Source organism: Pungitius pungitius, chromosome 11, assembly GCF_949316345.1.
Source record: "Pungitius pungitius chromosome 11, fPunPun2.1, whole genome shotgun sequence".
Lineage (NCBI taxonomy): Eukaryota > Metazoa > Chordata > Actinopteri > Perciformes > Gasterosteidae > Pungitius > Pungitius pungitius.
Genome location: NC_084910.1, coordinates 20739202 through 20755528, shown reverse-complemented (window position 1 = coordinate 20755528; position 16327 = coordinate 20739202). Strand labels below are relative to the sequence as shown.

The 16327-nt window shown below is 44.6% G+C and overlaps 1 protein-coding gene across 1 annotated transcript in view; it reads right to left on the bottom strand.

The window, feature by feature from the left end:
- grik3 (glutamate ionotropic receptor kainate type subunit 3) overlaps positions 1-16327 on the bottom strand; it is a 63942-nt gene that overhangs the window by 45531 nt on the left and 2084 nt on the right. The gene's annotated exons all lie outside the window — the stretch shown is intronic.

Genomic DNA, 16327 nt, shown 5'->3' with positions numbered 1-16327 from the left:
TCAGTTGCATCATGCTCTTTCCTGTTGGTTAAAGCGTTTTAATCCACGCTGGGCTTCACGTGCTCCCTTACTGCCATAAACCTGTGACCATTTCAGCATATGCACGCTTCTCAGAGAAGTCATCAATAATGTAGTATTTTCAACAATAGAAAATAAAAGGCAAAATACATTCCTCAATGTCAGAAAGTTCATAATCCTAATTGGGACTTTTTGCCTTTCAAATCCAGCAAATCATTTGTTGTCATATTTTATATGTTTAATCTATGATTTAGTCCCAATCAATCCCTGACACAAGTCTTTAGCATAGATTTTAAACTCAACTTACTGGAAAAGGGTTTGCAAAAAGCAGTTAAATGTGCAATAAATGTGCCAACCGTTAAAGAGAAACAATGATCTAAGAGAAAAGGAAAAATCTAATTTGGAGTTTAGCCTAGTGAGCAAAAATATTGATTAGTGGAGCTTTAACAGATGAAAGACTGTTTTCTACAGTTCCCATTAAGCTTCGACGGTTTTACCTCAGTAAGAAGCATGGAATATAGATGTTTTAAAGCTTGAACCATATGCTGCACAGCAGCTATCTGCATCCTGCAGCTCTATGGAATATTATCAGAATGTATTGCTTAAATAGTGCATTTTAAGTTCCTTTCATCACTTTCCCTGGTTACATCTGCAAGAATATTCTTTTTTCTTCTATGGTAGTATTTTACCTTTCATTTCCGATGTGTAGAAAAGAAGAGTAACTAATGGACATCAGCTCAGTGTCTCTAGCAGGAATAAAGCAGGCGTGTGACAGCGAATGGCCGAGGGTGAGCCGGTTCTGCTTCCAAACCCAAATGCGGCGCTGGGGCGATTCCGCTGATTGGGGCACAAGGAACTAATTAATGTAATCGCCCGCTGCACCACGGAAACACATCTCCCTCTGCCGCTTTAAGCCAAGCAACTTCCCCCCCGTCTGTGAAATAGTGCTAGCTAAGGCGACCTTGGCGCTGTGATGAGTGGGCCTGTGTGCATTCATGGCTCCTAGCATACTGCTGGAATCTTAACACTGCACTTGACTTTCAGAGACGTGATCCCACCTTCACACATCCTCATTAGGAACCCTTTGCTGATCATTAGCGCCTTAAGTGCCTTTAATTGATAGTCATCTCTCACAGATGACTTTCCCATTATTTGCTGACCAGCCGCTGCACTTGTTGGCCTTATAACTTCTGGCCAACCCGCCTCTCCCTGCACTCCAAGTCCCATCCCGCTCCATACAACCGGGTGGGGGCGGGGGGGGGTCATTTGTTTTACCACTCGGGAACGTCCCCGCAATGCAGCGCGCACGGAGTGTCTCATTTTGAAGGGGAATCTAATTAGATGATACTTGGCGTTCGGTCCCATCAACAGAGGAAGTGACAGATTGCACAAGGCGACTCGTTACCTTCTTTCACTTTCTCTTCACTGACCTTTTCCCCGACCACAACAATCAATCTTTGTCTTTCGCCGCCGACATCTACATCATCTGTGCTGTGGTTTCCATCCATCTTCCTGTAAATCTGTCCGGTAATTTACATTAGTTGACCGGATTCCGTTGTGTTCCTTTGCACATTTTCTGACACACACTTAGGAAAATGGTATAAATCAAAATGCAAAAAAGTCAAATGGAGGATCTACACTGAACTTGAAGCATTTCCATCCCTCAAAATGAATGATTAGCTTTGGTAACTGTAATAGCATCATATTACAGTAATATGTTCCATATTAGACTCATATTTGCTGAGCTCTAACTGATGACGTTTCATACAAAGCACACCAGGAGTGTATTATTTCCCCAGTATTATATTATATATATATATATAGATAGAAATACAATATTTCTCTTTTAAATTGCATTGTCGCATTGACTGCTACTGCTGACACAGTAATGAGTTCATTTTAAGGGAGAGAACAAGTATAAATTTGCTCACAATGCACAGAGGATTCTTCATTTGTCTCTGATCTCTCATCTCTCCTTCTACCGCTCATCCGGGGTCGGGTTGCAGGGGAAACAGTTCCAGGCAGCGGAGCCCAAATGCCGCCTTCCCGCGCCACTAACAGGTCCTTATTAATATGTTGAATGGCTTTCACGTAAGCACGAGGGACTAAGCTGCTAAGACGCTTCCTACGGTCGGCCGTCTGCAGAGTTCTCGATACAAACCACGTGAATATCTTTATTAAATCACTCCCCGCTTAAATCCCTGCTTAATCCTGCAGAAATATCCCAAATAAAGAAACATGTTCGCGTTATATCAAATGGACGAGCCGGTCTGTGTTTTTTTTTTAAGCAGCAGCAGCAGGAATTTGGCAGCCAGTGTCCGACCCCCGGGCACGCTAACAGGCTAACGACACGCTAATGTGTCCCATTACGCCCGGTTTGCCTGGGAGGGGATTCTTTTCGTTGAGCATCACGCTTCAGATGGGTACTGTATAATGACGCGCGCCTTTCTTCCTGGCTCATAAAAGATACAAGAAGTAGTCCTGCTGAGAGTCATTAGGAAGGCCATTTACGCTGTACTTTTCTTATTCAAACATTTTTTTTTGTGGTCTTTGGAGAGAGTTACAATGTAAAGTGAGCCGTCGCACATTGTGAAAGACGCCTAAAAAAAAACTGCCCAACCCAGTGTTAGAGGCTTAGGCTCTCAAAATAACCACATGCATTAATAGATAAATGAAGGATATATATAAAAAAGATAAAGCTTGATTGTGTGCCAGGGTTGAGGGGGAGAAAAACTGCAGTTTGGCTTCCATTTTTAGGGCATGAAACACAAATCAGCACGGTGTGATGCAAGCGAGTGGAGGAAATCATATACTATATCCTGCCTCCTCTCTCCGGCCTCACTGCCACCAATACGACGACAAATTGAATCCAAGGCTAATTTGCATTGCATCAACTGTATAACCTCTTATTTATGCATTGCTTTCCTCGCCCCTACATACTATTAAAATCCAACATTTCTTTCAGTAGAGCCGCCGCCGCAAACTGCGGAGGGCAGATTGATTCCATACCTCCCAGTGAAAAGAAAATGGGAGAGGAAAATCTGCCACGTGGTTTTTCATCGCACCCTGTGTTGCAATCATTTTCCATTAAACTCATTGATTTTGATCCCAAACTGTTCTGCTGTAAAGGTACTTGTGTAGGCTGGTAACGGCGATAAAATCCCCTTCTTTTGTTTATCGCGTCAACAAAAATCAATGGGAAAATGTCCAACAGATACAACTATAAGGCAGAGAGATCTTTTGTCTGACGCAACAAATCAAAGTTCCGAATAACATTGAAATGTATTTTTGTGACTGCAACGCGTCCATGAAGAAGTACTACTCTTTCTTCAGCAATAACAACAACAATATCAACAGTTACGTTATCACAGTATCAACAGCTTAACATTCATTGTCTTTATCACTCTGTTAGCATTAGCTTTAAAGTACCAATCAATGATCAATGGAGGATGGATTGGTAAATAGCATTACGGTTGACAAATGGTCTGACTTGAGCTTTCACAAACTAAGCTGCCAAGGGATGATCGTAATTCATAATTAAGGGACTCAACTGAAGATTCATTTAGATATTGTTGAGCCGTCGTGTTGGAAAAGATCCCAGTGCAGAGATGGTTAATTACTTCATTACGGTGATACATCTAAAACCTGTCCACTGTTTACTCCGTGTTTGCCCTCTCGCATTCGCCTGTCATCATACAACCATGAGTGTGTGTGAAAGTGTGTGTGTGTGTGTGTCTGTAATTAAGGAATTAAAAAATTGGAGAAGGAAGGGAGATTAAGGCTGAATGTTTTTTTTAAAGATTTTTGATACATTGAAGTCAAAACTATTCGCAATAATCTGTGAGAACGATGACTTCATCAAGAGGCAAAGTCCCGCCCCCTCCGGTGTCCCCCAACGGGACCTTGCATTTAAAAAAACATTTCAACAAAAAGCTATTTTAAGGAGAAGCATGGGTGCCAAGGGTGTAAAACATGCGCTTCAGGTTATCCCACCGATTCAGCACCATGAACAGGAGCCCACAGGTCCTACAAACAGCAACCTGTCAGCCACGAGAAACGTCAGTGTGGATGTTTTGTCACGTACCTTTCAGCCCTGACTAGGAGACATTGCTCAATGGCTGGCTCCAAAATGTGAAAGAGAATCAGGAATGAACATAACAAAACAAGCTTCACTCAATATTAACACACAGAAAATCAGGGACACATTTTCTAATTAAAACCTGTCAAAGCGACGTGATACGGGAGGAAATGTAAAGCACAGCCTTTTCTAATTAAGGGGAACCGGGAGTGAAGAGGAGTATCACTTCCTTCATATACATTTTTTCCACAAAATATACTTTGTAAATGTAAAGTTCATCTTCTTAATGTAAATGTAGGTGGTTAGATCACAACAAGACAAAAACCAGGCCCGACAGGGACTTTGTGATCGTCGCAGCGTTGCATTCTGGGAAACACCAGTTAGGGCCGTGCTACATTTGCGTCAACATTGACCTTGGAAGGGGGGGCAAAACACATAATGCACACAAATCCCCAGAGGATGCTGTTCTGTGTGTTGCAGCCTGCCCCTGAGCAAGGCAGCTTAAATCCATCATTCACCACCTGCTGCCTTGTCGAAAGAGGAGCTGAACTCACAGTGGATTCATTTGGCAGAGTTAGATGTCCCCGCTGCCGCAGGCCCTGTCATGGGAGCATGAGGCTGAGTAGAGGTGGACCGACCTGTAACATCACCAAGCAGAAGCAACTGTTTCTGTGGCGAGCGCCGTATCGGGTCTATTATCATTTGGACATTGATTTTCAGCCACTTCTGGGACTCCAGTCCAGTGGTCGGAGCCCACACCACCGACAGACTATCTTTCACGATGCAGATTGGATTGATTTATTATGTTTGAGTTACATGTCGATGTTGGGACACGTCAACACAGTGGTGGGCAGGAAAAAGCATCAGACCGAACTGACACTGCTTACCGGGGTTGTTCTGCAACTGCATTTGAACTGTAAAATACTGAAAGCAATAAGATGCATTTCGAGCTGACCAATTGTCTTTTTCCCCCATCGTAGACTGTTTTTGCTTCCGTTCATGCAAACATTTGTCACCGTTGTCACCGTTTCATCATCATCATCAAGGAACTTCTCACTCTTCAGTTGATGAACAACGAAAACATTGAAAATGGAGAGCGAGCAATGACGGCGACGCATTCATTAAACCCGCTCGGCCACTAATGACCGCCGCCAGCAGTAGGCGCCGCAAGTAGCAGCACGCACCAGCTGCGCCAACAGGCTACCGGCACCACCTACTCCGGGCATCGAAGCGGAGTCTACTTGTTAAATCCATCTCCGGGTCCTATTTCTATGTACATTCATCTCATTGGTGTGTTTGTTTGTGTGTGTGTCAGTGTCCCTTATTGCATCTGGTCAACACTCAACGTCCATGTCTCCCGTTTGTTTTGCTCACCTGTTCAAATTCTGAAAAGGTTTCAACCGTCAACAACCGTGAAACACTTCAGCTAAACTTTCACCTTCTAACCTTCTAACATTCTGTCAACGCCCCCGAGAGTCATCCAGAGCGAAGGTCCACAATTGATACAAAGTGTGTGCGGTAAATAACACAAAAATGAACGGTAGGTATCGTTTCACTAATACAAGGTTTGCACAGAGGCACAGTTCTATCACCCACTGTTTCTGCATCATCTCTCTGCTGTGAACTCACGATGAACACAGATACCCAACGAGAGCTGGTATGAACCAACGTATCTGCGGCCTCTTCGGGGACCTTACAGAGCCATTGTTCTTCACAGAGGTTTATCTTTGGACACACACACACCCTGACTCATTTTTGGAGTCAACACATTGGGAGCGTTATGATTAACCGCTCATCTGCTCCAGCCTTCTCCCTCTTATGTAAATGGTTGTGTTGAATACGAAGGGGGATTTACTTCTCTACACAAGTCTCCACCGGCACAGTAAAGTCCATCATCCCGTGACACTGAGCCCTATTTCAGACATGTTTTGGGCTGAAAATGTGGTAAACATGTAGCAGGTGTAATCACTGAAACTGCAATGGATGGATAAAGCTAATGGTCCATTGTACATAGAGGATTAAGGAGCGAGGAAAGGCCAGCATAAACGCGAGACACCAAAGACCATCACTTTTCCTCTTGACATGAGGGAAATTAGAACACTAAATAAAAGAAAACGCACCAACAAACACTCGCAAGTGAGTTCAGCCAAAGCTTGACAACTGGAAAAAGCCCATTTGGTGAGTGAAAAGTCTGGACATGATGATGCCTGTGGCTGCAGTCACCACGTCTTTGGTAGAAAATACAATTAACCACGGCATGCTGTTCATTGCGACTGCACACGTCCCAGATGCGGCTGATCTGAAAAAAAGCTGGTTTTTTACCTTTAAAGTTTTACTCTACTGGTGCTGGGGGCGGTGTCTCAAACACGGAGAATGGCTTTTAGGAGGCACAATGGTGGAGACATGTCATTTTATGTGTCCCGGTGGAAGGGAAGAAAAAAAATCAGCTGCTGAGCTAAGTGACTGCAGGTCTTCTCAACTCTGTGGTGAGTGGAAAAACCCCCACAGAGATGTTTGGACATGTCACACTCAAACAGAAAGAAGGTGACACATGCGTCTCTCTCACTTGGATCTAGAGGAGCTAGTTGAAGATTGTTCGAAGGCAAGAAAGACGACCCCCCGTTACTACCTTGATTTTAGAAAATTTCAAAAAGTCTCTCTCGGGTCCAAAAATACCTTCTTCTCTGGTTCTGTGGAAAGCAACGGTCATTACCGACTGGTACGGCACAACCACGCAACCTGACCCGGAGTCCCTGAGCAAAATGAATGAAGACTGCCCTATGAGCTCCACACATTGTGCATTTCATCCACATGAGCCACAGGGATCAATAACCAGGCGCTGAGCCCTCAGGGTTCTCCGTTCTGAATACTTTCAATCTACCAACTCAATGATTATAAATGCAACCATGGCGATGCTTTTCCAATTACCTTACAAAAAAAAGAGTTGACCCCGGGCCGTTTACTGCTGCTGGTGCCAGCAAGGACACAGTGGAGAAGAAGCACTTCTCCACTGAATAAATGTCCCAATTCAATATGGCTTATTATAACACGGGTAGATGGAAATCCAGCGTTCTGATTGGTCGAGTGCGAGTCACGGGGGGTGCATTATTCAGCGATAATGTACAGTTGCTGTTCACATTGACCCCATTGTTCCATATCACTCACTCAAAGTAACACGTTAGATTTTGCGCGAGTTAGTTGACGTTTTAGGTGGACGTCATGATGTGAATGAATGAGATGGTGCGGGACCCAATGCTGTTTACATGCGGGGACTATTTTTCCTCTAGACTGATGAAATGTGATACACAACGTTTGGTGGCTACAACTATTTTGTGCGGAAAGGCAGCTATTTGCTAAACATTTATAATTTTGCTGGTAACCGTGTTATAAAAGCAACAAGGTACTTGAGGCTGTACCTTATCTTCAATAATGTAACAGTTTGAGGGTGTAGTTAGGTACAGCCTCTCATACCTTTATGCTTTATTAAAACAACCCTCATTTGTGATTGATAGATATATTTCCTATTTATTTAACATTATGAGATCATTTCAGGCCTGGAAGACATTCAGTTGAATGAACATTGAATGTCTGGAAGAGTGTTTCCTGTCCTCCTGATGCCATTTCCATGAACCCTCCTTCCGCAACATTTTAAGTGACTATCTTCTGGATGGCAACCCGGGAAGTCGAGCGCATTCTCCGACACGGGGAAGAAGTGGCAGCGCGCTGGACCCGAACCCTGAATAGGGGACAATTATGAAGCACCATGCAATCAGGGGGTCCCTGACAGGCTGAGCGGGGTCTGATGAGCTAGCGTGTCACTCCTGAGCTCCAGGACTTCGCAGCTAATCAACCACCAAGGAGGGGCTTCAGGGGAGCGATCACTCAAGCCCTCCATCACAACGCAGGGAGGAATGCAATCACCAGCCCATTTCCATGTGCCGCCATTGCCACCGCCTACCTTCGTTTCTCAAATCAAGGTGCACAGATGACCAGGGAAGCACTGGATGGAGGGAAAGGTGGCTGTGGGGGCGCAATCAAATGAAGTAGGGGGGGGGGAGAAGTTTTGGTTCTGCATGCAGTTAATTTGAGCATTTAATATCTTCAAATAATCACGAATTGATGGGAAACATGAGGGGAAGAGGCTGAATGAGGGACAATTGCTTTACAACCAGCAGCACAGAAGCCCCCTGTGATTGGGCTTGCAAATTGAAATGTAAGTCTTGTAATGCAGTGGGTGGGTGTGGGGGGGGGTTACGGGTCACGAAAGGCGAGAGAAGGGAGTTTTCATTTTGCACAGACAAGGGATTAACACAATGAGCACATGTTAGAGCCACATCTTCTGTGTGGTTAGAAAGGAAGGACAGAAATTGAATATAACCCCTCCTTAAAAAAACCTCATCTTTTACCCTCTTAGAAGAACATGACTTCAAATAATATTTCTTTTTTTTTATTTTAAGGAACGGAAGATGGGTAATAAAGGAAGAAGACATGAAACGTCGGGGGGGGGGGCTCCTTTTCCGTCCCCATGAAATGTATAATGTGAACCGGGAACAAATTCATAAACAGACAAAAGTCTCCCAGCCCCAAAGCTTGATGGGGCCCAGACTTCACAGATGCATCACAGCACGTAATTGGAGGTAATACCTCCTCCTGTCCAATGTATTAAGTTTGACAGGGACTGAAGAGGCCCCCCTGCACATAATAGGCTGCACTCAAACACACACACACAGACCAGGTTAATTCTGTCATCTCGTACCGTCCTGCGATGCTCAGGCAGGAACCCGAGCGGGCCGTCACTAAAGACTTGAAATCCGGATCACAGACCCTGCTGATTGCCTCTCGGCCTCCTAGAGGCCCAGACGATCACGTCCCTTTTATAGAGAATATCCATCCTCCTCCTGTGTGGTTAAAGCTGCACCTTCACCGGGTACAAAGGACACGGCTCATCTAACAATGCTGTTGTGATATTTTCTATTGAGATATTTTCGAGTTTTTGTGCTGGAATCTTTATCTAATTGACTGTCTACTTTGATTCTGCATTAAAGCCGCAAGACAACAATGAGCTTTACCATAACTGAACATTTTATTTTGGGCTGTAGCTGATGGCAAATTTTAATCATCCACTAATATATTCTTTTCTTGAATTAATTTTTTTGGTCAATAAAAAGTCAAAAATCATTACATCGGGTATGTTTGCGCAAAATAAGCTTTAGACTTTCTTTGACAATTGATTAAATTATATTTTTATTAATTTCATGTAAAATATGCCAATAATATATTGATTTTAAGAAGTCTTGAAGAGTGAGCGGTTATTCAGTTTAGGATGGTTTAAATGACCTAAAAACAATTATATTTCTACTGAATTAATGACTAAATATTTGCTTTTTCTGTTGGCTGAGTCATAATTTTTGGCCCGTTTCAAATTGCTTCCCTAAGAAATTGCTCCTTTTACTGCTGCATGTTGCAGTACTGCAGACCCAGCAGAGGAGCGGTCCTCACCACATTTGAAGTAATTAACTCTCTGGCAGACAGCCGATCCATATGTGAACAGCGCACGGGGAGACGAGGCAGGACATTAACCAACCATTAATTCTGGGATGCCAGCGTGATGCCAATTATTTTAAATGTGGTCAATGTTCTGATGGTTGTAAATTCCTCCAAGTACCAATCAGGCTAACAAAAGCTCCTCGTGGAATGGGAACGCACTCGATGAGGACGAGCACGAGACACATTGTTGGTGCTACTTGTAACTGTAATCTATGCTGGAGTTAAATACGGAAATGTTTTTCACCAGTATAATAGCTTCATGATAGTTATAGAGGTCTTTATTTGCCACCATTAGAAACCTTGCTCACACTCGCTTAAAGATTTTGACATTTCTATTTGACCTTTAAGGACATTTAGAATATTGACATTTCTAAACTGTGTGGCGCTCTAAATTGTCCTAATAGATTTGAAACTCTAGACATGTAATTACAGTGAAGTGCTCGTGTTTCCCCTTGTTTTACATCTCCGGTGGGATATCACTATATTTTGGCCTATCGATATACCCTCCAACACTTTACTGTTACACACATTACATCATCTGTGCGTTACAGCAGAGAAATACAACACATTCTAACCATGGTGATGTTTTACTGAAGCGGAAGGCAAGAAGAAATTGCAATTGTTTGCTTTACTAAAAGAGAATAGTCAGCCTAATATACTGCAGATGTCTCATTAAATTTGCATCTGATTATTGCAGCATTACTTCAACTGATCCTTCTCATCAAACCAGATAATACTTGCTGATTGCATCCTATTTTGGCGCGGGGGGAAATTCCATGTTATTATTTTACTCTTATGAAGTGAAAACCAATTAGGAGCATAGCCAGCTTTCACCATATGAACTCTCCTTCATTTCTCTCATTGTGGATGAGTTAAAAAAAACTGTTAGCTAACGTGATGAATAAAAGAGAGGGAGCACATTGAGACTGTGGTTTATGGTATATAACCGTTGATTTATATACATATATAACATATATATATATAAATGTACAACAACATTACAACAATTGTGAGCTACAACAAATTCCCAAATTGTGAGAAAAGTGTAAATATTGAACCGATTTGCTTAAATTAAAGGTGGGTGCAGTGAAAGAAATGCACCACGCTGATCACATCTAAAAATACCTCCACGGTGGAAGAGAAGAAACAGAAGCACTTGAGACTAGAAAACGTGATTTAGAAACAAAACAATCAGAGGCCAAAATGTTCATTAACTCTCTGTGATAGAAAATTGATCCGACTAAAAAGATAACCGCTGCTTCGATAATGGTCTAATCACACGCTTTAATCCCTTTCTGCTTGGTTACTGTGAGAGCCACCCCCCCCCGCTGCGTCTGGTATGACGCAGAAGGTCCGCAGACGCCAGAGTCCACCCCACACAAGTGCTGAGTGAAACCTTCTGGGTATTGGCTGTGTTAACTTAATTGACATTGGCTTCCAACCTCCCGGCTATCCATCAGCAGGGGGGGGGAGCACGGGAGAGAGGGGGGGGGGTGCAAAAGAGGTAACCGCCGGGTGTTGTGCACGTCCTGTGGTCGTCTTTTCTTACTGCCGTAATAAAAAGAGACGAGGAGGAGAGGGAAAAGAAAGATGTGCGAGGTACAATGTGCAGGAAATATCTCTGCTCCCCCCCTGATATTTTGGGTGGTAGCCATTTATTTGTAGTGGTGTGGGGGGCCCGAAGAGGTTTGTCTTATCTGTTGCGTCTCTCTCTCTCTCTCCCTGGGGGGGAACAGAGGGTGAGTCTTCTCTAGCCGACTCCCTCACAGTTGATTAGTGACTCCTGCTCCAACCCCGACGCTCGGGGGGGTTCCACGCCAGCTCCCCTTATGCATCCCCCCCCGTCACGGACACACTCACACACAAACCCCCCCCCCCCCCCACCGCCACGGAACAGCAATTTGAGGGAATCACACAACCGAGGCCTGACATTTATAACAATGAGAGCTTGATTAAAAGGGCAGAATGAAACAGTGTCACCCTCCATTCGTCGTCCTTAGCCCAAGTTAAATAGGATTTAAACCTCTGATACACCCACCGCCATTTTCCCAACGGGGGGGGGGGAACGCACAAAAGTGTTTGCAACTTGTCGGGTTTTTCAAATCAGGATCAAAAGGTTGAAGCTAATTAACAAGCTGAATACAACCTGATGTACCACGCGTGTAGTGCCCGTGTCCAAAGGGGTGCACACGTATGGTTTCTCTGCTGCAGCCACCTCCAACGAGATCGTTCTAATTCGGCCTCGCGTTCCATCGCTGTCATTGACCCCGAGAGCGAAGGCATCCGGCTCTCGATCAAGCGGTTTTCCTCAGCGGAGCTCCGAGGACGCTGAGGCGGCGGAGTCAAGCCGAGAGGACGAAGGCGCGTAATAAAGACAAATGGCTGGAGCGTGACGTTTGATTCATTGCTTTGGTCCCGGCATTCACAGGGAAATGGCCAACGTCGACACGCCGTGAATCCCAAAGCGCTGTCGAATCCGACAAAAGGCTCCCGTCCTGATGAAATGACGTTGAGTCCCTCGGTGAGGGGGGGGGGGCAGACTGTGGACCAAATCAATTTAGAATGCTGTTTTTGACGTGGTCTGACGCAGAGACACACTTGTTGCTATTTGGTCTCTTGGCAAGTTCTGTGCATTTTAGTTTGATGTCCTCCCTGTCCTTCCCTTTGCTGTTTTAAGCATATATTGTTTCCCCATTATTATTGTGCGCTTATTATTTGTAGTATATTGTAATTCGTGGATTGTTTGTTGACTTTATATTTTGGATATTGCCCTTTCCATCCTCAGTTGGCTGGTCTGGGCTCAATTCCTCTCTATGTTGCCAATCTATTTTCATTATACGCTCCGTTGCTTCATTAAAAAGTTCACTTTAATACATAAATACAATAATGTCATTAAGAAATAAACATCAAAAATGTGTGTTTTTGTTACATGTTGTTTTAGAATAGCAATGTATAAGTAAAGCCTGACGTTGACGACAGATTAAAATATTAACTGCAGTCATTTTCACACGATGATCTGTGGTCGGTACTCAGTAAATGGGAAAAGTTAGACCTGTGCATCCCTAATTTAAATTTATGTTTTTTCATAAACTATGTGCATTTTACGACAAATAATTAAGATAAAAACATAATATATACATAAATAGTCAGAATGGAAGCAGTTTGTAGGGGTTAGGTAGATTATTCTGTTTCTAAAACCATTCCATCGACTCAGTTAAAATTGAAAGTTTCAGTGGCGACCACTAATCCTGTTAAACATGACGAAAAGAAATTTCCCTCTTTTTTTCTGAATCTGTCATATTTATGTCAGCGGCATCAGAAGCATATGCTTGCAGCAGGCCTTTCGCTGCAGAGCACCCTCTTTGTAGTAGGATGTAAAAACACCATCTGGTGGGTTAGCAGCAGCTAGGCTAAGCTGGCTGAGGCTGCAGGATTATTTTACTGGTATGCAGATTGGCTCTATTAGCCCCCGGTGGCCGGGATTAGCGGATGATCATTATTATGTGTGACTGAACAAGAAGCACCTGCGCTTCCTTGATGCAATTAGGCCCCGTTAGCATTAGTGATCAGACACATTATGAGCACATTTTTATTTCACCTCCGTGTTAAGACATAAACACACTTTATATTTAGCACAGCTCGACTCGGACTCCCCGACTTGCGCTTCGGGAGCAGACACACTGCAGAGAGCCTGCAGCACATATTTGTTTGTGGAAGTACAGCGTCCCCCCCCCCTTTTTCTCATGCGTCTAAACCGGATCGTGCGCAATTACAGAAGAGGCCGCGCTTGGAGACGGGCCCTCTGCTCAACAAAACGAACATCTGCCGTTTCCCATCAGCGAGATTGAAGCTAATGACGAGCCGTGAGTGTGCTGACGGAGAGAATGGGATTGGATTGTGTACAAGAGGCCCAGCGAGACCAGACATATGTTTTTGGAAAAATGTTGTGGACGGAGTGTAGCTCCATACAGTGTGTGTGTGTGTGTGTGTGTGTGTGGGGGGGGGGTGTTTGGAAGGTGAGATGCCCCGAGAAGCATCAGAAAACAGTGCGGCAGCTTTTGTCTCTGCACTTGATGTTTATACAAGTGGACGAAGGGGAGTGTGTAAAACAAGTGTTGTGTTCCCCCCGCTTCAATCTCTGCCTCGGCCCACAGATAATGGAATCACACATCAAAGAAGTCCCCCCCCCCCCCCGAATCCGACTCTTCTGTGACCTCTACCAGCCTTTGTTCATATTCACCACGACGACTCCCCCCCCGAGTCTCAACCAGCAGGCTTCTCCCTGCTTCCTCTCTGTGTGTCAAAAGGGGGGGGGATTAAATTTAGATGAAAATTAAATATTCATTTCCTCTCAGCAGCTGATGGCCATCTTTATTTGATGCAACGTCTCACTGTTCTTCCTTTTATTTATTTGTATTTGACTGCCCTCCTCTTCCTCCTCTTCGTCCTGTGAGTAAAAACCCTTTGGGTTTCACTTTGTTTAAAACCACCTGAGCTACTCGTCGGAGTCACTTCACATGAGACATTCGGGGGTGGGGTGGGGGGGGGGGGGGGGGGGGTGCGAGTGGAGAGGGCACTCTCCGTGGCTCGCTTAAAGAGTTAATCACATGAAAACTGCTCTCTCTCTCTCTCTCTCTCTCTCTCTCTCTCTCTGACAAGCCTCTTGAAGTGGCTCCGTGTTTGCAGACTTCAACCAAAGAGGTTGACCTCAGACCCCCCCCCCCCAGCAAGAGGCTTACATTTAAATGATGATTATATGGTTGTGGAGGCTAAAGGAAACGTGCACGTGACCAGGTGTCGCGTGGGGCACGGCGAGGAGCAAAGGAAATGAAATCTGTGTGAAATCACGAAGGAGATTGATTAACTGGCACTGATTAAGTGCTCAAAGTATTAGGTAGATAAAGTAATTGATTATACAATAAATCCCTGTCAAGACAGTGAATAACCTCACTGAGAGAGAAAAGAGACACGAATGATGAATTAGCTCCTTCAACCCACAGATGGAAGAGACACTGTATGATAATCTGTTATGACTGTGAGCTTTAACAAAAGACGTATTGATGCATTTCCATGTCCTCTGAATTGGGCCGATCGCCATCTGATAATTCAATAAGTAGAAAGCAGCTCACAGAACCAACCACAGAATAAATGCAAAATATGGTATTGAGGCGTTTATCTTTGTACAAACAAACAAATTATTGACAGACACGTGCTTCCTTCTGAGAGGAAAATGTCATCCTGCAGCAGTGTCGCCTCCGTTTTAATAACGTGGCATGAATCACTGAAATGGATAATGAGGCTGCTTTTTCTTTTGGAAAAAAAACAAAAAAAACACACACAAATGCGACAGGCGGGCGAAGGGAGTCTAAAGAGAGGACAAATACAAGAGGAGCGGCCTTTCATTCCCCCCCCAACAACAAAAAGAGGCTGCAGAACGAGACGGAGCGACCATCTGGCCTCAACTTAGAGCACCGCGCCGTAAAAGCACTGAAATCAATGGCAACAACTCCACCTTGGATGCCCACCATTACCCAGATGGTGTACTAGGAGCTAGGAGCAGGGCTGCCCCCCCCCACCCCCCTCGGTGACCGGGCCCGGTCCGTTTGACTCGGTAACCAGTGCCGAGTATAAGAGAGCCCTCTGTTGGTTTTAGCAGGGTGACTGCGACACACACACACACACGCACGCACGCACACACACACACACACACACACACACACGCACGCACGCACGCACGCACACACACACGCACACTCAAAAAAGCACTCATCCACAAAGGGATCAACAGACTGAATACTAACAAACAATAAAACACACATGCACACACCTTTGCTTATTAAAACAGATGCCGTTTAATGGTTTGAATTGTGTACAATGTACACAACTGACAAAAGAAATGGACGCACACGTGGCCATTTACTTAGAGACTCGGCTTCAAAGGATCAAAAGATGTGAGCCTTTTGAATTTGGATTTTTTTTTTCTTCGTCAAAATACAATCTCAGGAACACAGAACAACAACCCGCCAGCATTGATGGGTTCTATAAAAAGCAATAGTGCGACTGCAGCACATTTCAAGGTAAATTTGTCCCAGCACTTTGACATTTTAAAAAACAACGCCTGTCATGTCTGCTTCAGGTCTTCGCGTGAGATGCCCCCCCCCCTGTCAAAACGAGGAAAAAAGAGGAAAAAACGAGGAAAAAACAAGGAAAAAAGAGGAGAAATAACGGCCTTTTTTTGGGCCAAATGATTTCCGTTCTTTAGGTTTAAGGATGTTTAATGCGGCTTCTAAGACATCACCAGAGTCCATGAAGTCCCTCGGCCCCCTCGGAGCAGCAGCGGGCGGTCACAGGGGGGGGGGAAGGGGGGGGGCTCCTGGGCCGCCGCGTATGAAGCATCATTCCGCGCGTTCCTGTTGAAATACATTACGTGCAGAGAGGAGCGGCAGCGGCTCGCCGGGTTATGAACCCACGGACACACAAGACCATTAAAGTCACTCGCTGATGGGATGTTGGTGATTTCTCACATATGAGTCTCTTCAGAGTGCTGCGACGTGAAATATGCATCATCCGAATGACGTCCATTCACTTTCACCCATCATTTATAACCCGAAGACAAAGAGCCCCCCCCCGTGCCATTAGGCTGCACTTGCTCCCAGTCTGTGGTGGTATGGTAATGTGGGCCAG